Raw genomic sequence first — 25,041 nt, forward strand, 5'->3', positions numbered from 1 at the left:
TTGAATACCTCTTATGATGGCAAACTCATTACCTACAAATGTAGCTCATGCCATTTCTAAACAATTCTTCTTGGCCAGGGGGCCAATTGGTGCAAATAAACATTTCCATTAATTAGTCAATCAACTAATAACATTAATTCAAGGCTAAGGATGCAAATACAGCCAGAATAAGAAAGATTAATCATAACCCTATTATATATCCTTCCCCCAAACCTTCTTTCCTACAGCATTGCTGGCCCAAGCACTAAACAATGGATCTGGAAGCATGGAAATCTTTTTGTCAGTTTGGTCTCTGTCCACATTTGAACAGCTAGAAGGATAGTATCAAAAGAAAGACAAAAAATTACTTCGGAAACATAAAGCACTCTGTCTGCCTCCATTAGATTAAAGCTGGGGAGTCATAAAAAATGCTTTTGTGGCTCTTCTTGTCCATAGTTCTTTGTGTAAAATTGTGTTTTTTATTCTGGTGACAGAAGTAATATGTTTTCATTGTAGAAAATTCAAAAACATGGTAAAGCACAAAGAAGAAAATAAAAATCATCCATAACCCCACTACCCACAGATAAATACTGTCATTTTGAAGTATATGATTCCAGAGGGTTTTGTTTCTTTGTTATATTACTTAATTGGGATTATATTTTTCATAGTGTTTTATAATTTGTTTTTATTTAACATAACAATCTATTATGAACATTTTAACAAGTTACTAGATTATGACCAACCTATATAGCATATTTAAAAGCAGAGACATTACTTTGCCAACAAAGGTCCGTCTAGTCAAGACTATGGTTTTTCCAGTGGTCATGTATGGATGTGAGAGTTGGACGGTGAGGAAATCTGAGCAACAAAGAATTGATGCTTTTGAACTGTGGTGTTGGAGAAGACTCTTGAGAGTCCCTTGGACTGCAAGGAGATCCAAGCAGTCCATCCTAAAGGAGATCAGTCCTGGGTGTTCACTGGAAGGACTGATGTTGAAGCTGAAACTCCAATACTTTGGCCACCTCATGCGAAGAGTTGACTCATTGGAAAAGACCCTAATACTGGGAAGGATTGGGGGCAAGAGGAGAAGGGGATGACAGAGGATGAGATGGTTGGATGGCATCACCAACCTGATGGACATGGGTTTGGGTAAACTCCGGGAGTTGATGATGGACAGGGAGGCCTGGCATGCTGCGATTCATAGGATCGCAAAGAGTCAGACACGACTGAGCAACTGAACTGAACTGATATTTCTTTTTCAATGTAGTCTTTAATGGTTATAGTATTTGTATATATACAGGTACATAACCTGTTTATACATACTTCTATTTACAATATATACATATGGTATCTATTTATATATCTGCTTGTAATCCTGTTGATGGGCCCCTAGGCTATTAGCAGCTTGACATAATATAATATTACACATGACAGATCAGGACCTCTGGGACTGCAGAGGAAGAGCCTAGAATTGAGACTTCAAGGGTCAAAGAGAGTTTCCTGGCAGGTGTGACATTGAGTATTACTTTTCAGATTAGTAAGTACAACAGCATACATTATCTCTTTAGTCTTCATGGTCAACCAAGACAGTCTTACCATTTTCCTTGTCCAGCTAAATTTTAGACAGACTTTTTCCTGACTCTGAGCCCTGACCTCCCATCTCTTAAAGCATTTACTTTAGAAAAATTTGTCAATTCTTTCTTTGCTCCTTTGACAGGTCAATCTTTTTAAAAGCTTCTTGCCAGTTTTAGGGACCAAGAAGGTCTTTCTCAAGGACCTGGGAGTCATCTATTGGAAATGTAGTCTTGGAGAACAAGGATGCCCCTATGTCTAAGATTCCCCGATAGGGCAGGAGCCGAACTTTGGCAGGCACCTTACTCCAAGCTGTCAAACTACCTTAGGTCATGAGAAAGTTTACTTTTTCTTTCAATAAAGCCAATTAGCACACACAGATGGCCTGGAATTTGACCCAATTTTTGCTCTTGAAAGCTCTCCAGTTCTTGGTTTCAGCAGTTAAGCTCAGACTGTTAAGCCTGAGCTTAGCAGTTAAGCTTCTCTTCCTTATTGGAATAGTCTTCAGTAGAGTCTTCTTTGCCTATTAGACAATTTTTGCCTCAACACCATGAAAATTTCAAGAGATGTCACACCTGATTGTGCAAGTGAGGAAAACATGTCAGCAAGAGAAGGAAAAGAGTTAATAAATTTGAGAGCACCCAGAGTGGACGCTAGTAAAGTGTTTGAGTTCTCTTTGAATGGCCATATGCTGAGCTGCTATAAAGAAGTTGAGATTAACTGGAGCAGTTGTAATATGCCAAGGAGAGTTCCGAAAGCTCACTGGCTACTCTGTGGCTTCTTCACCCACAAAGTGAGAACAATAATAGTACCCAATTACAGGGTTGTTGTGAAGATGAAATGAGTTAGCACATGAAAAGTAGCCATTCCTGGTACATAGAGAGTGCTGTTCTTATGAATCAGTTCAGTTCAGTCGCTCAGTCGTGTCCGACTCTTTGAAACCCCATGAATTGCAGCACGCCGGGCCTCCCTGTCCATCACCAACTCTCAGAGTCTACCCAAACCCATGTCCATCGAGTCAGTGATGCCATCCAACCATCTCATCCTCTGTCGCCCCCTTCTCCTCCTGCCCTCAATCCTTCCCAGCATTAGGGTCTTTTCCAATGAGTCAACTTTTCGCATGAGGAGGCCAAAGTATTAGAGTTTCAGCTTCAACATCAGTCCTTCCAATGAACACCCAGGGTTGATCTCCTTTAGGATGGATTGATTGGATCTCCTTGCAGTCCAAGGGACTCTCAAGAGTCTTCTCCAACACCACAGTTCAAAAGCATCAATCCTGCGGTGCTCAGCTTTCTTCACCTCCCAGCTCTCACATCCATACATGACCACTGGAAAAAACCATAGCCTTGACTAGACGGACCTTTGTTGGCAAAGTAATGTCTCTGCTTTTAAATATGCTATCTAGGTTGGCCATAACCTTCCTTCCAAGGAATAAGCATCTTTTAATTTCATGGCTGCAATCACCATCAGCAGTGATTTTGGAGCCCAAAAAAATAAACTCTGACACTGTTTCCACTGTTGCCCCATCTATTTCCCATGAGGTGATGGGACCAGATGCCATGATCTTAGTTTTCTGAACATTGAGCTTTAAGCCAACTTTTTCACTCTCCTCTTTCACTTTCATCAAGAGGCTCTTTAGTTCTTCTTCACTTTCTGCCATAAGGGTAGAATAGCGTTACAATTATTACCAAGGAAGAGCACCGATTTTAGATTCAGAATAGACTGGGAACCAAAGTCAGCTGCATCACTTAGTGAGTGAATTATGCAATTAATTTGTGTCTTTATAGATTTTTCGAAGGTTTAAATTGAGTAGTACATGCAAAACAAATCGTTTACATTGGTCCTGAGGTGGGCAGAATTCTAAAATGGCCTTTAAGGTTTCTAGTACCAACTTATTCATTTAAACACTAATATAAAACCTATAACCTATAATCTATAACCCTTTATAGGCACTGCTTATAAAGGAATTTTGCAAATGTAATTAAAATCCCAAATCAGTTAACCTTAAAATACAAAGATAGCTGCAAAGATATACTCTAATCACCCATGCCTTTTAGAAGCAAAAATTTTCTTGGCTGGTCAAAGAAGAGAAAGAAAAATTCCAAAAATGAGAAAGATTCAGTATGCAGTTGATGTCTGTAGTTGTAGGGGGCCACATGGAAGGACCTGAGAGCAGCCTCCTGGGGCTGAAGGTGTATGCCTGTGTGCGTGCTAAGTCGTTTCAGTCATGTCCAACTCTGCAACCTTATGGACGGTAGACTGCCAGGCTCCTCTGTCCATGGGATTCTCCAGGCAAGAATACTAGAGTGGGTTGCCATGCCTTCCTCCAGGGATCTTCGCAATCCAGGGATCAAACCCACGTTTCTTATGTCTCCTGCATTGGCAGGCAGGTTCTTTACCACTAGTGAGCAGCAAAAACCATTCCTACATCTCAGAGAACCAACACTCCAGTGAACTGAATTCTCCCAACAACCTGCATGAGAGCACAAGTAGGCTCTTCCCCACATCCTACAGATGAGAGCACCGCTTGGCCTATATCTTCATTTCAGCCTGTAAGACTGTAAGAAGGCAGCCAAGCCTGCCCCAACTTCTGGCCTACAGAACCATGAGATAATAAAGGAGAGTCATGTTAAGCCGCTACATCTGCGTTCATTTATTATGCATAAGTAGAAAACTAACACAGTCCATTAGTTTTGTGGGAAGTTTCTTTTTTTTACCCCAAACCTCTTTTAATCACTGTTGAACTCAAATCAGAGGTGGATCCAGGGACAGCCACGTAACACACTCTTTCCTGGGTGCCAATATCCCCTGACCCAAGGTCTAAGTATTACACTATTCCCTAAAAGATACCCTGGCCGCTCAGGCAGATGTCCTGGTTAAAAGTCTAGGGCAGCCTCCAGAGTCCCTTTGAACATATACTTGCTTTTCAAGCCTCAGCACCAGTGTGCTAAAGAGATCAGACTGTTTTCAAAATTGAGAATCGCAGGCAAGTCCATTTGTCCCTTTTTATTGACATTTCTGACCTTGCTGGAAAAACATGTTATGTTCTGTTATAAAAATTATCAGAGAGTGCAGCTTGCTGAGTGATGTTTTATATTAAAGAACAGAACACTCAAAGCCACTCTCCTTGAAGGAGTCCTACTGCCACTAAAAATCTCTAGGATCTTGGTGAGACTTTTTTCCTCCCTAATGTCAAGTCCTCTTTGTTAACTGGGCCTCAATGTTATCAAGTAGGTGGAACCATAGTGTGACATTTTCTGGATTGAATCTCTCCAGCAAGTTTAAATACAGTTAAATCTAAAAGTAAAGGCTTAGGCCTTAAAAGGAAAAAAAAATTATTTTCTATAAGTTCTTGGTGATTATTGAGGATACCTGTGAACACTGAGTTTGTTTAGATGTTGATTTTTTTGACAAGTCTCAAAACAAAACCCCAAATCAAATTAGGATCAAATAAACATAAGTCCTCTGGGCTCTACATTATCCTGTTCAGATGTCTTAAGACTTGTTCTGTTTAGGATAACCCTGCTACGTATCTACCCTAATCTACAATGACAGAGTGTCCATGTTGGCCAGTATTCATTCAGAATTTAGTTAAGTATTTACTCATATGTGTTAGGGAAAATGACAGATGCTGGAGATGCAAGTTTGAAGGAGATATAGTCCATATGTTGAAATAGGAAAGGCAGATATTAACCTTTATAAGGAACTCAAGCTACCCTTTCATCCTTTCCTATGAATGGATCAAAATTAAAAGCTGATGTGATTCCCTCATGGCTCAGATGGTAAAAAAATAAATTAATTAATTAAAATCTGTATTGTGTTTTATAATAAGATAGTTGGACAACTGAGGGTCAACCCCTACTTGCCTAACTACTAGCTATGTAACCTTGGACAGATCATTTAAGTTCTCCAAACCCCATTTCCATCATCTATAAAATGGTGGTGGGGTCGGGGGGGTATAATGATAATGAGATAATGAAAGTATTGTGATGATGCAAGGAGATGGTCCATGTAAAAACACTTAGCACAGTGCCAGGTCCATAGCAAGCAAGGGGCGATGATGATTACCATTATTATAATGGTGATGATAATAAAAGGCCTTACTTGGCACATACTAGTGCTAGGAAGGTGGATTTTTCTGCATGATTAGTGAAACAGCTAAAGCTCTGGCTCCCATGAGCTGTGGCTTTTCTAATTTGCCCCTGTAGATTGCTTGTCAGCACAGGGCAGGAGGTCTCAGTCTTCCTGCAGAGATGCCATTCCCACCTGGAGAGGTTTAGGGTAATAAGGCATAAGACCTGTGAAAAGACATGTTCAGTTTGGGAAGCTTCCCAGAAGAGGACAATTTTCTAGGTGGACTAGCAGAACCAGTGTTGACAAAATGTTCTGATCCATGCAGAAGTAGTTGGAATGGCTAGCTCATGTGTGAGAGAAAAGAAATGGTAAAAGTAGAGACCACTAAAATAAGGAGAATCTTCTGAAAAATTTCCTGTACCATGCCAGGGAGTTGAATGCTGAAGCATATTGTGTAGGGTTGTGGTATGTTCAAGTCTACACTTTTAAAGAGATAACCCCTAGCAACCATGAGGTTGGATTTATAGAAAGGCAAAATGAGAGGCTGGGATCTCAGGAGGCTTTTATGCTGGATAGGAAGGAAGGGGGTGGTTAAGAAAGCAGTCATTATGATGTGGAATGTGGCACAGAACCATAAAGGAATATGACATAGTGTAATATGGACCCTACACATATAGTAGACCATTACCCCTGTAAATTAAAAAGCCCCACAGTGTCTTGCTGATGTTACAGTAGGAGTTAACTGCTCTCTACTTTTTGAGCCATCTTCTCCCCTTCTGATGTGAAAATCTGAGTTTCCAGTTACTCTCATGACTTAGCCTCCATCTTGTAATCTCTTGGTCCATGTTAAGCCTCAGTCTAACTGCATACTTTGTGCAAATCTCCAAGACCTAAAGAGTTTTTTCAAAGACATAAAAGGTAACTAATTTTACACAAACCACATTTCCACTTCTTCATGGCCTGCCTTCCTCTGGAGAGAGAGAAACCAAGTTTGGGATAATTAGGATGTGGGGAATGGTACTATCCCAGTAACTGCTAGCAACTAGGATATGACTCTATTACCACTTTCCTGTGCAGGGAAGATGTTTTCATTTCAAGGGCTGCAAATTCCCTATTAAACCAAAAATATATCAATAATTCACCTGCAGGATTTTCTGTTGTTGATTTTCTCTTTTGATCCCCTTATTTTCCTAGTCATTCTGAACTGAACTCAAATTAATAACTTACACCTTTGCAATGAACAACATTTAAAGAAACTTCTGGTTTGAAAATTGTCTTACTGATTAATTTTCATCTTTAAAAGATATTACTAATGTTGTATTTTCATTTACTTAAAGAAATCAGGGCTTTCCAGGTGGCTCAGTGGTAAAGAAACTGCCTGCCAATGCAGGAAACATAAGAGACGCAGGTTCATGCCCTGGATTGGGAAGATGCCCTGGAGAAGGGCATGGCAACCCACTCCAGTATTCTTGCCTGGAGAATCCCATGGACAGAGGAGCCTAGCAGACTATAATCCATGGGGTAACAAACAGTCAGACACAACTGAAATGACTTAGCATGAATGCAAAGAAATGAAATTACTCCCAACCACAATACCTATACCTAGGTGAAGAATCCACAATTGGCAAAAGTTATAATGATTTGCTCTTCAGTTGATTTCTTGATTCTGCTTTTCAGATCTGATAATAAGAGAGTAGTTTTTATTATTATTATTATGCTTCTATATTTCAAAACAAGGTATATCCTGAAAATCACTATGAAAACTAAAGTGCGCTCATTTTTAAGTCACAAATAAGCTGAAATTGATAAAAATAGATTTTTTTGTTTTTATTTCTATGTCTGTGCAAGAAACTACTAGCAATTCAACAGGCATGAGAGTAATAAATATTTCTTGATTACAAACATTTTACCAGGCTCCAGAAGATTGTCCATTACTTTTAACACTAGTCATGATTTCCTATGCCTGGACTTGAAGAAAAATTTACATTTGAACAAAAGAGGTTCTAGCATCTGCTCTAACATATATTTTTGATGTCACCAGTTTGTTCCATATTTCAATCTCCTCATCAATATTTGGTACGCTTAAAAGTTGATCTTTAATCAACATGATTATATAATTTAATGACATAGGAAAACAAACATCCACAAAATATGGAAATTGACCATTAAAGTTTATTTCAAAATAAAAGCAAAATTAAGAGAGATAACTATTTAAATAAATGTATTGACTTCTTTAAAATCTCAGCTAAAATGTATATTCATCAAGGTCAGTATCCACACCTATTTTTTTCTTGTTTCTCTGATTCCCTTTTGTCATATGTCTATAAATACTATAGTGCTCCATAAATTTTAATTAAGTAATTGACTATAGTCATGCCACAGGTTGACATTCATGCCCCAAACTCTGCTAGAACATACAACAATGAATCAGGAAAGAGCCTCTGCTACCACCACAAGAAACAAATAGCAGCCCAATAACCCAGACTCTAGATCTTAGTCATCTAATGAGACACATAACTTTCAGCAATTTCTATTCCATTTTCTTTACATGGAATTTTTTTGTCCTTTCGGCACTGAGACCTCACAACAACATTTTTTGTACAAATATGCTATTTTATCTAAGCAGAGACTATGATAGATTACAATAGCTCTTTGGTCAAATATTAAAAACATAGGGAAACTTGGGAAGATAGTCCTTTGGTTTCCCCAATCCCAGAATGCTTAAGCTAATTTTAGGCAATTAGCTATCAAGGCTGAATTTTCTTCCTGCCATTTGTTTTGTTTTCTCTGGAGGAATCAATTCATCCAGTGCTCCTACAAACATTCCTGAGGCATCTAATATTGGCCAGGCCCTATGCCAAATGGGAAAGTAAATAATAAATACAGTCCCTGACTTCAGGTAGTTTATAATCAGGTAGAGAAAATCTGTAACCACTTGAAGTATTACATTAGTTTCTGACTGCAGTTCTCTGTAAATATGACCTGACAGGAGGCTGTGAGGTGAAGCTCATAGGAAATCATGTGTGTAAAATGATAAGTTTAAAGCCTGGGACAGTTCAAGTACCCCTACCAGCCCTTGCAGAAGACCATGGAATCAGGGCCCCTGGGTACAGACACTGGGAGTGCTGAAAGAGCCTCTTTCCCTGAGAGATGGGTGAAAATGGTACTATTATGGGTGACTGGGAATGCAATGGAACATGGAAAGAAGAGGTCCTGGAGATATTATTTTCCATGTGGAGCTTTTGAGAGGATAAAGCCAAAGCCAATACAATTTTCTTTCCTTGAATATCAACTGTTAAGTACCAATTCTTCTTTTATGTACATTCTTCATTTTCTTAGCACTTGCCTGCCTGCCTGTCTAAGGTAGTTTTATAAGCCCTTCACTGAATGACTTCAGTAGTTACTGTGCACCAGCACTGCCGTGCCAAGAAGTATGCAGAAGGCACCCTGACGAGCCCTCCAAGGAAGACCTGCTCTCCCCAGAGAAGGAGGGTGGGGTGGCCCTACCATGCGACTGAAAGCATGTAGCACAGCACACGGGCTTGGAGCAAGGCGAGTTCTCTGCCAAATTTCTAGTCGCTGGGAAATAACTCTTCCAAAACGCGCAAGTCATCCTATATCTGCTCTCTCTCTCTCTTTCCCTCGATCCTTTTGTTTCATCAACAACCAAGTGCTTAAGATTCTGCCGTCTAAATACTTCTCAAAATGGCCTGTCCTCTCAACCTGACTCCGTTGGACCTCTGCTGTGGCTTCCTTCTTTACCTTGTTGCCTTCAGCCCTTCAGCTCCTTAACGTGTTTTACAAAGTCCTTTACTACCTGTCTCTCACCTAACTCTCCAGCCTCATTTTCCACAGTGCAGTCTGCACTTTTTCCCCCAGCACACATGCTGGCCCTTGGTCTAGGATGCTCTCTCCAAACGTGTGCTTCTCCTTTGAGGAAATATAATGACATCTTAAAGGAGATCAGTCCTGGGTGTTCATTGGAAGGACTGATGTTGAAGCTGAAACTCCAATACTTTGGCCCCCTCGTGCGAAGAGTTGACTCATTGGAAAAGACCCTGATGCAGGGAAGGATTGGGGGCAGGAGGAGAAGGGGATGACAGAGAATGAGATGGCTGGATGGGCATCATCGACTCGATGGACATGGGTTTGGGTAGACTCCGGGAGTTGGTGATGGACAGGGAGGCCTGGCATGCTGCAGTTCATGGGATCACAAAGAGTCAGACATGACTGAGTGACTGAACTGAACTGAACTGAATGACATTACCTCCACATATGGTGACTAACTTGTTCAGATTTACATGGGAATTGCTAGGGTTTACACTGGAAGTCCTATATTCCAGGAAATTCTGCTCAGTACCCCCCTTCCCTGGTGGCTCAGACGGTAAAGCACATGCCTACAATGCGGGAGACCCGGGTTCAATCCCTGGATTGGGAAGATCTCCTGGAGAAGGAAATGGTCACCCACTCCAGTATTCTTGCCTGGAAAATCCCATAGTCGGAGGAATCTGGTAGGCTATAGTCCATGGGATCGCAAAGAGTTGGACATGACTGAGCGACTTCACTTCAGCCCCCTTCTCTAAGCTTTCCTTGCCCCTCAGGTCAGTACATCTTCTCTGTGCTCCCACAGTGCAGATATTCTGTCCTCACCACGCTGTAGTATAATTATAGATTTATTTATCTTGACTCACCCTTTGACTCTAAGCTCCTTGAGGGCATATTTATTTTCTTCTTTGAATGCAGTAAGCACTTAGTAGAAAGGAAGAGAAGGAAGGAGAGAAAGACAGAAAAAAAGAAAGAACACAAGACTGAAGTTATGTTATAGTAAATCTCGTTGAACTCCAGCTGACAAAGACATCATACACTTCTCCATCACCATGCTTTTTAAATATGGGCTATCTGTTGACTTAGTTTTTCTTCATAAATACACTTCTTTCTACAACAATGCATGGGGACTTCCCTGGAGGTACAATGGTTAAGACTCCATGCTTCCATTGCAAGTGCTGCAGGCTCAATCTCTGGTCAGGGAACTTAAGATATCACAGGCTACATGGTGAAGCCAAAATTAATAATAATAAAAAATAAAGTAAAAATTAAAAAAAATTAAGAAAACATTCATGGAAGTAGAGAGCAGTATACTACTCAATAGGATATCTTTTCCAGGAATATACTGCTTGGGGACTAAGAATAAATGCTAAAAAGCTGCTGTAACAAATAAATACCAACACTTCAATAGTGGGACATAATAGAAGTTTATTTTTCATTTAGATAAAGTTGAATGTAGAAAGCCAGTGCTCTTCTACAGCAGACACCTCTCCTCCATGTGGTCATTCAGAGTCCCAGGCTCTTTGGGGCTAATATCTCTGCCATTGCCTTGAGTTTAGAGTCCTCTAAGCCTAGGCAACACAGAAAAAGAGCCTAGAGGATAGATCATGGATGGCTACATATGTCAGTCCTGATGAGGTTTGTGCACATCACTTCTCTCTCATGCCATTAGCTAGAACTCAGCCCATGGCCACAACTATCTGCACAGAAGCTGGGAAATGCAGCTTGTGTGCCCAAGAAGAAGCAAAAACAGGTTTGATGAGTGACTACTCAGCTTCTGCCACTTCACTGAAACAAAATTTACTCCTACTAGCTGGGCAAACTTGAGGAAGTTAGTTTCTCTCAGACCCAGTTTTCTTACCAGTAAAATGGGAATAATAATGGTGCTTAACTCAGAGGGAGGTTGTGAGATGAGGCTCAGATGAGATAATAGATGTAAAATGATAAGCTCAAAGCCTGACATAGTCCATGTGCTTCATAAATATGCATTAATTATGATTATGATTATTACCTACTGCTATTACTATTATTATTGATATTACCACTACCCACTTTTATGCCAAGGACATTTTGAGCAAGAAGTTATCATTAAAATTGTTTTCTGGAGCCCTTAAAAATTTTCTTCTAGAGCCATAGCTGCCTTCACACAGTCTGTCATTTCCTCCATCAATCCTACCCTCAGGTCCTCTAGCTGCCCTTATAAATCCTAAGCCACTAGGAGGAGAGAAACGGAGAGTTCAGTTCTTTGACCACATATATACTAAATGTCAAGCTTTACAAATGGCAGTATTATCCATCATCAGACAATGATAAACTATAATGAAATACAATTTCACTTGTACTCAACCATGTATTTTATGAAGTAGCATAAAGTTTTACCATTAGCCTCAAAACACCTATGATTCCCTTTATTCTATTTTCCTGGGCACCTTCAACAAAAACAACTATTGATTTTGAGTTGTCTGAAGTACACTCTATAAAAAATTACCCTCCGTCTGTGGCTTTCTTTTTACTAGACTCCAATAATGAGGAAAAACAGGAGAATAGCAGAGAAATACACATCCAAGAGAGTTGTATGGAATCTTATGGTTAATGGCAGCCTCCATTTTAATTGTGCTCAAACCTGAATCTAGAAACCAAAATCCTAGCACTGCAGATCTGTCTCGAATAGAAACCTACATTCTTTCTAATACCGAACTGAGTCAAAACAGAGACAATAGAGAAATATTTCAATTTCACAAAAGACTCTTCTCTTCATAGGTTTTTAAATGACCCATTATCATATTTGATCCTCCCAACACCCTGTGGTGGAGATAATATGTCCCATAATAAAATAAAGTTTTGAAGTTAGTTAAGAGGTTGCTCAAGGTGATAAGGAAGTAATATGCTGGTAATAAGAACACAATTCTTCTGTTCTAATTCCTGGAGCATCACTCATTCCTCATCGTGGAATTCTTTAAAAAGTCAGGAAGATTTAATTCTACAATGGATGCACAGATAAAGTGTGAGTTCCAAGAGTGAAGCCCTTAGAACTGAAGTCACACAACACCTGAACCCAATCATACTTACTCCAGTGGCCTAAAGGAACATGGGCAGCCATGAAGTCTCCTGCATCCTTAGAGGAGAAAGATGCATCTCTCCCAGCTTTATTTGGAGTCATGGACTTCAGACTATATTGAGGTTGTGATATGTTTTTCACAGTTCTTGGTTTCTTTGTCTCTCCCCCTAAGCCCACATATTTCCAAGCTTGGCTCCTTTGACATACACCCTTCTACTTGGGTGCATCCTGGTTTTTGATAATGCATGATAAGAATTCCACAGTGAGGAATAAGTGATGCTCCAGGAATTAGAACAGAAAAATTGGATTCTTGTCACCAGCATACTACTTCTTTACCACCTTGGGCAGTAGACACAGTGTCTTGTATGAAAGGAAGCTTTTCAAACAATGGGGGTTTATTTCTTTTCCTTGCTTATTTCCCCAAAATGCCTGCAGAAAAGAAAGATAATCAGCATCTGAGCAGCTGTGGACAATTCACAAGGGCATGCTTATTTCTTCCTAACTGATGGGAATTTATTTTCAGATTATAATTTAAAACACAGAGCTGACCCCAAACCATTATCCCAGTTACTTACTAATCCTCTGGCTTGTATATTTCATTACTGCATGCAATTTCTTTTGTTTTATTATGTTGTGTTTTACCACCCCCCTCCCCCCGACTGCTCTGCTCAAGCTTGATGTAAGTTATGTAGGTGGGGGTGGTGGGTACACATGGAGACATTTGCACTGCATCTGTCTCACCTACAGTACTGTTCCCTATGAGCAGAGATCCTTCTACAGAGGCACTAAAACCACCTCCAGGAGGCACAGATGCTCCATAGCTTCCTAGAATCATTTGGAAACAAAGTTGCCTGTGTACACCTATAATTGTCAAACTCATTCATAGCCTCTGTATTGCCACCACCAACCCCCACTGCCTTCTCTTACCCTAAATTGTTCCCTGAAAATATAAGTTCCTCCCAAGCATGTGTTACCCAAAGAATAAATGCAGTCATCTTACAGAAGCATTTATGCAGGAAGACAATAATAAAGAATGACTGGAAGAAACTGGTGGCAAGTCAAAAGCTAGTAGCAGCTGATAGCTTTTGTACAACCTGTCTCAGGCAATTTGGTAAGGGTGATTTCAACCCACCCGTGGGAGACACCCAGCCGGTTAATCGTCTGCCCCAATCTGCATCAGATCTTTCCAGCAATGGACTCGTCCCCTAAGTCATCCAAATGAAAAGGCAAGTTAGTACACCTTCACCATTAGCTGTTCACTGCAGTGCCGTCTTGTTTCACCTGAACTTTGTCATTTGGAGGCTAATGTTAGATAAAAAGGATAAAAGGCTGCTTTACATTTTATCTAGCCTGTTATTGGAGTTTGAAAGGCTTCTGTTCTTCAACAAAGCCCTCAGTGGCTTGGCAAATGTGACAAGTGTGATTAGGCTGGAATGTCATTTTAACAGTCAAACTCGAGGTAGTGCCGAGTTTCACAGAAGGACAATAAGGAGCATCGCCAGAGCCCTTCCTCCATCACCAGGTCCTCGCAGAGGGCTGAGTGCTACTCCAATATGCATTCCCATCAACACACAGCACAGAGGTCTTCAGAGCACAGTGAATGCCTTTCCAATTGAATTGAATGTAAAGGAGTTTATATTGAAATAGCCAAAGGATCCTTTTCCTCTCAAAAAGGTCTCCTGGTGGGTGATTTTCATTTTCTCCTTGGCCTTTTCTACATTTCTTTTCAGGTTCTCTGACACAAACATTTATTACTTTCATAATCACTTACTTGAAAATCAGTTGCATAAAAATGAAGACTCCTGAGACCCTGCCTCCAAGAGGGTAAATTTCTATTCTGAAAAATACATAAAATGCAGGTTTTGCTGTGATCCCTACAACCTTAGCTTTATGAAATGATCGTCAGCATAGAGACAGGGGAAAGGTGTCTAGGACCAAGTCTTATACATCTTTGTAGCTCCCAGGACACAGTGATATATCGAAACCATATGGGCACATCAGGTACTTCATATACGTATGTGTGGTACACATGTGTGCAAAAGCTCTGACTACAGCTTCACAGTTTCAGCTTAGGCATTTAGGTAACATTAATTTCCTGCTGGAGAGGTAATCTAATTCCTAGATTCTGGGAAGCATGTCACCTTTCTGTGGGCACAGAACCAAATATGTCTTAATAAGAGTCCTCACAGAATAACTGATGAAGCCTCAGTTTTCCTTCACCCCCAAAGCTTTAGTGTCTTTTTTTTACCAAACTGAAAGGGTCAGGATTGCTGTCACCATCTGAAAGGATTCAAGTCTGCTGGAGCAAGCTTTCACTGCATTGGAGAGCTTCTCCCAACTTGTAGGGGCTTCACAGTCAAGGGGAATACGTGTGCCTCGAATTCAGTGGAGAGAAGGGTGCTGGTCCCTCCACCGCTCAGCCTGGACAGTGGCAGAGATGCTGCCTGCCTTCTATGTAAAGTTGCCAAGATTTTTTCCAATTCTCTTTCGATTGGAAACAAAACTTGGAGAGAAATTCACACCACCGTCCTTTCTCTTACTGAATTGATAGCTTTGTTCTTGCCGCTGCTGCTCATCAAAGGCTACTCCAGAAACCCAGAGAGGTACCTGGCTCTAGCTAGCTTTCTTGGAAAAGCAGGGTGTAGAGGCCAGTGGAGGGCATTGGGGTCTAGACTTAGGTAAAGCATGAAGGTGGGAAAAGAACCCAGGCTGAGGGGACCCAGGGGCTCACCGCATCCAACCCTCTTTCCCTTTCCCAGATCAGCTTCTTGCTGGGTACCAGCGGTGTTTTCTCCAAACTCCAGTAAGAAAGTTTGGTGGCTTTGCTCCTGGAAGTTCTTATCTCAGATGCTTTACACATCGCAACTGGGATTAATGCTTCAGTTTGAAAATCTAGGGAAGGATTCTGACCTGGCTGAGGTTGTTGTGAGGTTAGGGTTTCAAAGCAACAGTACATTCATTATCTCATTTGAACACTACCAGAAACTTATTTACAAATATTATTGCATGCGTGCTCAGTCACTCAGTCCTATGTTTGACTCTTTGAGACCCCACGGACTATAGCCCGCCAGGCTCCTCTATCCAAGGGACGTTCCAGGCAAGAATACTGGAGCAAGTTGCCATCTCCTCCTTCAGGGTATCTTCCTGATCCAGGGATCGAATCCATGTCTCTTGCATCTCCTGCATTAGCAGGTAGATTCTTTACCACTGCATCACCTGGGAAGCCCACAGTATTATTATGTGTTTCAAAGATGAGAAAACTGAGGCTAAACAGACTTAAATGACTTCCCCAGTGTCTTGCAATTCAAGAGTGAGAGCAGAGAAGCGCCTGCAGTAGAAAATAAAAATAGAAGGCAATAATAAATATGCTGTAATAGTTAAAATCAATATACTGTTTTACTGAGACCATAATAAGCATCTTTTATGCATTACCTCATTATCCTTTCAGCAACTGAATGGTGAAATTTCTGTTATTATCTTCATTCTACAGAAGAGAAAACCAAGAGATAAGGGGGGTTAATAATTTGCTTAAAGGCACATGGTAAGGGAAAAAGACTCAGGCACATGGTAAGGGAAAAAGACTCAGTCACATGTGCGCTCTGAGCCACTAGTTTACGTGGTCCCTATGCCTAAAAATCTGTTAATCTATTAGCATGCAAAAGTCCACTTTATGAAACAACAAGGATAGATGATATATAATTCAATGAGAAATTGTGTAGGATACACCATGAGTTCTATAGGAATTCAGAACAGGAAGAAATTAAATCCATGGGACCTAAAGGTAGTCAGGAAAGATGTGATCAAAGTTCTGGACTCAAAAGGATATGGGGGAGTTACTTGAACACAATGTCGGAGTGATAGCATTTAGGGAAAGAGGACAGCATTAAGAATGGAATGCAGTCAGAAATAACTTTGGTATTTTTGAGGATGGAGAGAAGAAAATTAGTAGACTGGAAAAGCCAGTCTCTGGATCTTTTTTTCCCCCATTACTTCATCTTATTATCATCATTATTTTTTTTAATAATGTGGAGTCCTCCTTCAGAATCTGATAAAGGCTATGGGCTATATTCCCTCATTAAAATGTGCATACACTCTGTTATCACTTACATGTAGAATCTAAAAAAACGCAGCAAACAAGTGAATATAACAAAAAAGAAGCAGACTCATAGATATAAACTAGTGGTTACCAATGGGAAGGGAGGGAGGGACAATACAGGGATGAGGAATGGGAGGTACAAACTGTTGGATGTAAAACAGACTATAAAGATGCATTGTCGTACAACACAAAGAACATAGCCAATATTTGTGGGATAAAATAGTTAAAATGGTAAATGTTATGTTATGTATATATACCTTACCAGAATAAAAAAAGAGACAAAAAAAGCTATCCCCAGAATAAAATGAAATAACATTCAGCATTCTTAAAAGGAAAAAAACTGTACATATACTTTAAAAATTGTAATGTGCATAAACAGTATAATTGACCCTCCCCCATACAGAATTTCCTTCCCCAACCAAGCCCATCCATGAAAGTTTGCTGCAGAACTCCTGCACTACAATGTCCTAGGTTGGATTGTTTTCTAAATTAAACAAAACCAGATACTACCAGGTACTACCAGTCTATACGAGAACTCAGAACTGGAAAAACTGGATTCTATGTCCTGGTAATTTCAGCCTCAGCCTAGGTTCTCAACATCTATGTCCTGAAGTACTCTGCTTCCTCATTTGGGAAATATTTATGGAACACCAAGGACTTACCCTGTGGCTCAGAGGGTAAAAAATCCTCCTGCAATGCAAGAGACCTGGGTTTGATCCCTGTGTCAGGAAGATTCCCTGGAGGAGGGCTTGGTGACCCACTCCAGTATTCTTGCCTGGAGAATCCCATGGACAGAGGAGGCTGGAGGGCTACAGTCTATGGAGTCACAAAGAATCAGACATGACTGAGGGACTAAGTACAAGGAACTGCAAGGCTTCCCAGGTGGCACTGGTGGTAAAGAACCTACCTGCCAGTGCAGGAGATATAAGAGATGTGGATTCATTCCCTGGGTCAGAAAGATCCCCTGGAGAAAGAAATGGTAACCCTCTCTAGTATTCTTGCCTGGAGAATCCCAAGGACAGAGGAGCCTGGCGGGCTACAGTCCATGGGATCTCAAAGAGTCAGACACGACTGGGTGACTTAGCACACACTCACTAGAGGCCCTGTTAGGGAGGTTCCGTGCTGGGCTCTGGCAGGACCCAGTATCCAAAGAACTCATGTCTTGGTTCTCACCCTGACATTTCTGTCCATCATCTAACCTTACATTTCTCATTTCTACATAGGTGGAATGATGCTTTATCATTTGGAAGGGTTCAGAGTATATACTGATATACCAAATAGTATACTTATATACTCCATTATCCTAATACCTACATACTTGATTCACCTCACATTTGCCTGCTGAACAAATCCTTTCTGGATCATTTCACTCTTACCTCTATGTTTTCTAAAATTCAGCTCTCTTTATATGTGGATGCTATTGACATACACAGAAAGTCATGTGGCCTATCAGAAGCCAGGCACCTTTAAAGCTGGAAAGTTAAAAACTTGACTCAACCACTTCCTAGCTGGAAGGTCCTGGGGAAGATGGAACTCACTGGCCTTGGTTTCTGAGCCTGATAAGTAGGAGTAATAATCACGTCTACATTTCACAGTTATTATATTGAAAAGAAGTAATAGATACCTGGTGTTTAGCCTTTCGTTGCTGTTATTCTTTAGTTGCCAAGTCATGTCTGACTCTTTGCCACCCCATGGACTGTAGCCTGCCACTCTCTTTTGTCCATGGGATTTCCTAGGCAAGAATACTGGATGGGTTGCCATTTCCTTCTCCTGGAGATCTTCCTGACCCAGGAATTAAATCTGCATCTCCAGCATTAGCAGGCGGATTCTTTACCACTGAGCCTTAGGGAAGCCCTTGGCATTTAGTAGCTGTTCAGGAAATTATATAGTATATGTATTTTTTCATCTTTTCCAACATGTCTATTGCTTTACATTTGAAACTGTTGGAGAGCAAAACAAATCAACAAAAGTGCTAGAATCACATGCGTCATTTAATCCTGGGCAAGGGATGAAATTTATTGTGGCAACATTAAAGAATCAGTCAGTGCCTTCTTCATATAACTCAAAGTTTGGCATTATTTCTGACTTCAATTATTAGCTAGTGTTGCCCAAATCCAGTTTCTGCTTCAAATGTGATACATGTCCTAATTATTTGGCTAACTGTGCAATAACAGACTTTTTACTTTAAAGCATCAGTTGTGAATCCCTATGTTGCTAAGGATATATTTCAGTGCCAGGGGACCTTGTTAGATCATTTCTTGTAATCAATTAGTTGGCATATAGGCAAGGCTATAAATTCTTTAACTGTCCTTTCCCTATAGGTTTTGATAATTTTCTTTCTTCTTTTTATTGAAGATAAAACACCCAAGAAATACCCTAAGCAGTTGCCATCGTATTTCAGATAGTTAAAAAGTGTTATCTTTTTCTGACTCAGCTTCTCATTGAACAGAAAGCAGAGGTCCAGTGCAACCCCTCCCTGCCTCACAGCGGAAAAACAAGCCCACTCTGGGCTCCCTGAGGATTCTGGACAAAAGCACACAGCGCTTTGGCAAGTTACTATGGATGCAAAGCACCACCATTAAAGGAACTATTTGAAACTAAATTGATTCTTTGTTCTTTCGCCAATTGGCTAATCCTCCTCTTGAGATGCAGTTCCATTTCAGAAATCTAAAAACACAGCTCTTGGATTGAGACTTAAAAGAGGCGAGGGATGTGCTGACATAGACATTAAGTAGGATTGAGCCGACCAGCAGCTGCATCCTGATGAGCTCGTTCAGGATTTCCCCAGGCTCCGCACTCCTAGGGCAGAAGGGAGAGAAGAGAAAGGAAAGTGAGAGGAAGGTCTGGGTGTCTGAGTCTGTGTTGGTGCTGACCAGGGTGGCCCATCACCTGCACCCCACCCACTAGATTCCAGCAGTGACCTTTTCCCCTGCTGGACACTTTTTAAACAGTTCCTGACTTTCATGAGAAAACTCTGGTGTCCTGGTCTCCATCTTCACAATATGGTCCTGGGGAGAATCCTTAGGTGTAGGCAGCAAAACCATTCAATACCTGCCACATCTTGTTCGCATTGCATTTCTTTTAAGGGAGGATCAGGGGGTAGGGGAAATGGGAGAGAGAAGAATGGGGGGAAGGGAAGGTGGACTAAGCTAGGAAAGCAAGGGTGTAGCCAGAACCTCATGGAGATCTCTCTGAGATCTTCTGAGTGTTTATAACAACCTTCACTTCTTTATGTTTAAGCTTTTGCCATTATTTCATTATTACATGGTGTCTGTTCAATGCGCAAATGTAGAAAGACAAAATAGAAAAAAAAATCATAATCCCCAAATTCCTTAATCCTTCCAGTCATTTGTATGCATATAAAAGTATATATGGGCTTCTCAGGTGGTGCTACTGGTGCCAATGCAGGAGACATAAGAGACCTGGATTCAAGCCCTGGGTCTGGAAGATTCCCTGGAGGAGGGCACAGCTACCCACTCCAGCATTCTTGCCTGGAGAGTTCCATGGACAGAGGAGCCTGATGGGTAACAGTCCATGGGGTTGCAAAGACTAGGACACTACCGATGAGACTTAGTACACACACATATGTATATATACATCTTTTGCATAAATGAGATATATTGTAAGTATTTACTTAATTATACATCACTCACTCATTTGGGGTTAGTAAATTATGATAGTTTTATGTGTCGATTTGATCAAGCCACAGATTCTGAGATATTTGGCTGTTATTTTTAAGTGTGTCTGGGGGTGCATTTCCAGAAGAGATTAGCATTTGAGTTAGTAAATTAAAGTAGATTGCCCTCCCCAGTGTGAGCGGGCATCATTCAATCTCAAAAGTCACTCTCTCTGATTAACGTTTGAACTGCAACATCGGTTTCCTGCACCATCAGTTCCCCTGGTTCTTGGTCTTCAAACTGGGACTGGAATTGCACCACTGGCTTTCCAGAAACACCAGTTTGCATCTCTGGAGAACCCTAATACATAAATATACATTCATGTTAATATTTTTAGTGGTTGTATAGAATTTTGTTGTATTACTCAGCCATGGGTCTTCCCTGGCAGCTCAACAGTAAAGGATCCACCTGCAATACAGGACACGCAGGACACATGGGTTCAATCCCTGGTTCAGGAAGATCCCCTTGTAGGAGGGCATGGAAACCCACTCCAGGATTCTTGCCTGGAGAATCCCATGGACAGAGGAGCCTTGTGGGCTACAGTCCATAGGGTCGCACAGAGTCAGACACAACTGAGTGACTGAGCTCACTTGCACTCAACCATAATTTAATTTTTTAGTTTCCTGATTGAGGACATTTATATTGTTTTCAAATTTCTAGCTATTATAAACAACTGAGAAAAGCTTTCTTGAACACACATTACTGCACAGCGTTCTGAACATCCTGATGGCCATGTGGCTTAATCATCCCTCCCCTGTCCCCAGTTTCAGTGTCTGGATTATGATAGGTGATGTAGGCACCGGCTGTTGCCTGGGATGAAGGAAAACACAACACTACACACTTCATCTAAAGAACTGACAGGGGCTGGGTCATTTAAGGCCTCCTTAGAAGTTCTAACATCACCACATCCTTGAATTATGATTGAACAGTTACTTCTTGGGGAACACATACAGCACATGCTTCTCAGACATCAGCTAATTCAACCCTACTAAGCACAGCCTGGGGAAGCACCTGATAAGGTAAACTCCAACCCAACCTACAAAGAATCTAAGTCAGAACTGACACTTTCAGCATCCACTTTAAGGGACTCAAAACAATGAGACCATATTACATGGTTCTTTTATTCTTACTCTGTTTTGAATGGTTTTACATTTTTCAATTTAGAAAACTGTTTGTTTGGTTTTTTGTTTTGGGTTTGTTTTTTTTTTTTTGCTGCACTGGGTCTTAGTTGCGGCGTGTGAGATCTAGTTCCCCGACCAGGAATCGAACCTGGCCTCCTTACATGGGAGCTCAGAGTCCCACAGGACCACTGGGGAAGTCCTTTGAATGCTTTTATAATCATGTTTAGACATAGAAGCTCTAAGATGGATGGAGTTGGGAGGCTGCACTGGGGAATGAGTAAATTGGAGCAGGTGAATATAACTGTCTCCAGTCAGCAGTGGCATTGGTACACATCATAAAATATTCAAAGGCTTCCCAGGGATGTCAACTTATTCATAATTGACTTAAATGAATCACTGGAAATAAAAGCCTTTAATCTCTCATATAACCTGTCTCTAAAAAATAAAGCTGGAACCACAGTTCAGTAAAAAAAAATGTATCCAGCAAGGGTTTCAATCACCTAGATGGATTTGTTGTTTGGTGTGGTGGCTTTGTTAAGCATTCCATGTTTGAAGGCGCTCAAAACTTGATCTCAATGGTCTTTAATGAAAGACATATCTAGGAGGATAAAAATGGCATTGTCCTTCATGTTATCAGTGGAGTTTTAATTTATTGTTCCTTTAAAAAAAAAAATCACAAAAGAAAGGAAGAGAAATACTTAAACAGCTCAACTTCACTGTTTGAACAGTGTTTTAAAATTCAAATGCAAGTGTTTAGAAGAGCCCCAAATGGAAACAACTTCTGTGTGGCTTCTGCCCCTGAAATCTCTTTGCAGAGATGTAACTGATAGTGCCACATTGTGGCAGCTGATGAGCACCAATGGGACACATCCCTTGGTCATAGTGGGAGTTTTCATCATGGAAATTGGCAAATGCTACTAATCAGAGCTCTCCCATCCCCAGAGCCAGTTGTTAAGCATTCACTAGTTCCTCACTCTTTCCTGCCGCATCCCTGCCCGTAATCTGCTTTCTCTGACCAAGCATTGCCAGTGCAGAGAAGAGCTGCTGGCTGGCCACACACACACTCTTTGGAACATTGAAGAAATACATCTTTATCAATTAATAAAAAAGTAATCTTAGATTCATGAATAATAAGCATTTTCCTCTATCCTCAGAAAGGACTGAAATTCCACTTATAATTCTCATTTTCACTTTAATGTTCCCAAGACACATTGACACCCTGAACTCTCACGGTAGTTAGAATAAATTAGATTAGGAACTCTTGTGCAGCTTATTATAAATTGCTCATTTGTCAAACCATTAAAGTTTTCGGAATGGCTGTGACTCTTTCCTGTGTTGTTCTGGTCAGTGAGCAAAGTATACAGGCCAGTGTATCCCAAATGCTTGTCCCCAATAAACACTTAGTCTTCCAGTGTGATGATTGGTTCATAGTCTACAAGCCCCAGAGTCGGATCCTAGGTGGGAGCTGCTACTTCTCTACTATGGATTAGCCTTTCCAGAGGAATGCATTAATAGCTATCATTAATAATCACCCAAGCATGAAACTGACAGACAAAAGATTTGCAGGTTATGGCTCTATCACACCAATTTCATGTGTTCACTGATTTATTAAAATTTCATGGCTAATATAACACAAATTTTAGCTACGTTAACATACATGGTTCTCAATTCTTTCTCTGCCAGACAGCATTAACAAACAACATTCCCTTTGAATTTTTAAATTTTTTTAATGGAAAAGAAGAATAGGGAGCAAGATATGTAGAAAACGCTTAAAATATCCCACTGAAGACCAATAGAAGCTTTAATAGAATACTAAATGTACACTGACTGGTATTCTAGTAAAAATTTGGAATCTCCAACTGGCTACTTGGGCTGAAAAATAAAAAAAGATAAGAAAAGAAACAAAGATGATAAAAAGAAAAGGCAATGCTACCTTTGTTTCTCTGAGTCCAGTTGTTGGAAATCTTTCAACTCAGAAAAATTGAACTCATTAATGGGGTTAATCCAGTCAACTATTGTAGCAAATTACCAAATACTTTGTGCCTTAAAACAACACAAACTCAAGATCTTACAGTTCTGAGTCAGAAGTCTAAAATGAGTCTTGGCTCAAATCAAGGTATAAGCATTCCTTTTGGGAGATCTAGGTAAAAAAAAAAGTTTTTTTAACTTTTTCCAGCTTCTAGAGGCTGCCTGCATTCCTTGGCTTGTGGTCCCTTCAACCATTTTCAAATCTATTGACATATCACTTTTAAATCAACATCTATCTCTCTTCTTCTCTCTGTCCTTCCTTGGACACTTAAGATTACATTTGGCCCACCCAAATAACCCAGGACAGATTGCCCTATCTCAAGATCCTTTGCTTAATCACAACTGTCAAGTCCCTTTTGTCATATAAAGTAATATATTCACAGTTTTTGAGGATTAAGACATTGCTCTCTTAAAAGGGGTCACTATTTTGTTTACTACAGAGCAAAAACTGCCTCTGGAGGCAGGGAAGATAGTGGCTCATGGTGTGTGTAGTGAAGTCAACTGGAAATACTATTGCCTATATTAATTTGTAATATAGAGCATGGACATGTGGATCTCACTAAGGGGACTTCCAGGTACAATGGTGAAAGTGTCAACTGGTTCTCTTGTGTAAGGAAGTGAGAGAGAATTGTTCAGTTTGCAGGCAGAATTGCAAGGAAATATAGATGTAATGGGTTGTAATGCAACGGGTTGAAAAACAAAACGCAGGATGTAATGAGTTGAAAAACAGAACTATTTCACATTTTCACTATCATTAGTCAGTGAAAGATTAAAAAAGTGAGACCTGACCTCAGGGTTAAGATTAAATCTGAAAAGCTTTCGTTAGGACCTCAGAAGGATTTAGCAGAGTGCCTAGTTAGATCCTCTCCACTAAAATAAAGAATTTCTAAAGGCAATGTCCCACAGCACCCTGACACTCAGTCCAAAATAGAGGTCTACATCAAAAAGAAGTGTATATGTGAGTTTAGGGGCATAGGGTGAACCTAGCCAGACTCATAGAATTCCCAGTGAGTGGCCAAATGTAAAAATGTATCAGCTTGGACTAACAGGGGTTTAGACAGTTCAAAATAAATAGAGTCTCTGGGCTCTACCAGCAGCAAGTGAGTGGAGAAAGCTGCCTAGCTGCAAATACAGGCCATTTCCTTCGAGAAAAGAAAGATCAGAGGGTAGAGACAGAAGCTGCAGAGAACAACGGATTAGGAAGCAGCTGGGGGTGAGGTGGTGGGGGTGGCAGAATTGGACCCTCAGCAAGCAACACTCCTTTCTTTGGAATAAGGAGCCCTAACATGGTGGGCTGGCCTGGAGTTCAGAATTGTTATGGACCCATGACTGCTATGAACCCCTCCAACCCTTTGTATTTTGCTTCACTTGGTCTTGATTTGTTTTTCTAAAGAAGGGCAGAATGCTGCTGGCAGTGCCTCATTTGGATATATCAGAACGGCTTCCCGGGTGGCTCAGTGGTAAAGAATCCGCCTCAATGCAGGAGACGTAAGAGACGCGGGTTTGATCCCTGGGTCAGGAAGATCCCCTGGAGAAGGGAATGGCCACCCATTCCAATATTCTTGCCTGGAATATTCCATGGACAGAGATGGGCTACAGTCCATGGAGTTG

Source organism: Giraffa tippelskirchi, chromosome 1 (genome assembly GCF_054371585.1).
Source record: "Giraffa tippelskirchi isolate mGirTip1 chromosome 1, T2T-mGirTip1v1.2.pri, whole genome shotgun sequence".
Classification (NCBI taxonomy): Eukaryota; Metazoa; Chordata; class Mammalia; order Artiodactyla; family Giraffidae; genus Giraffa; species Giraffa tippelskirchi.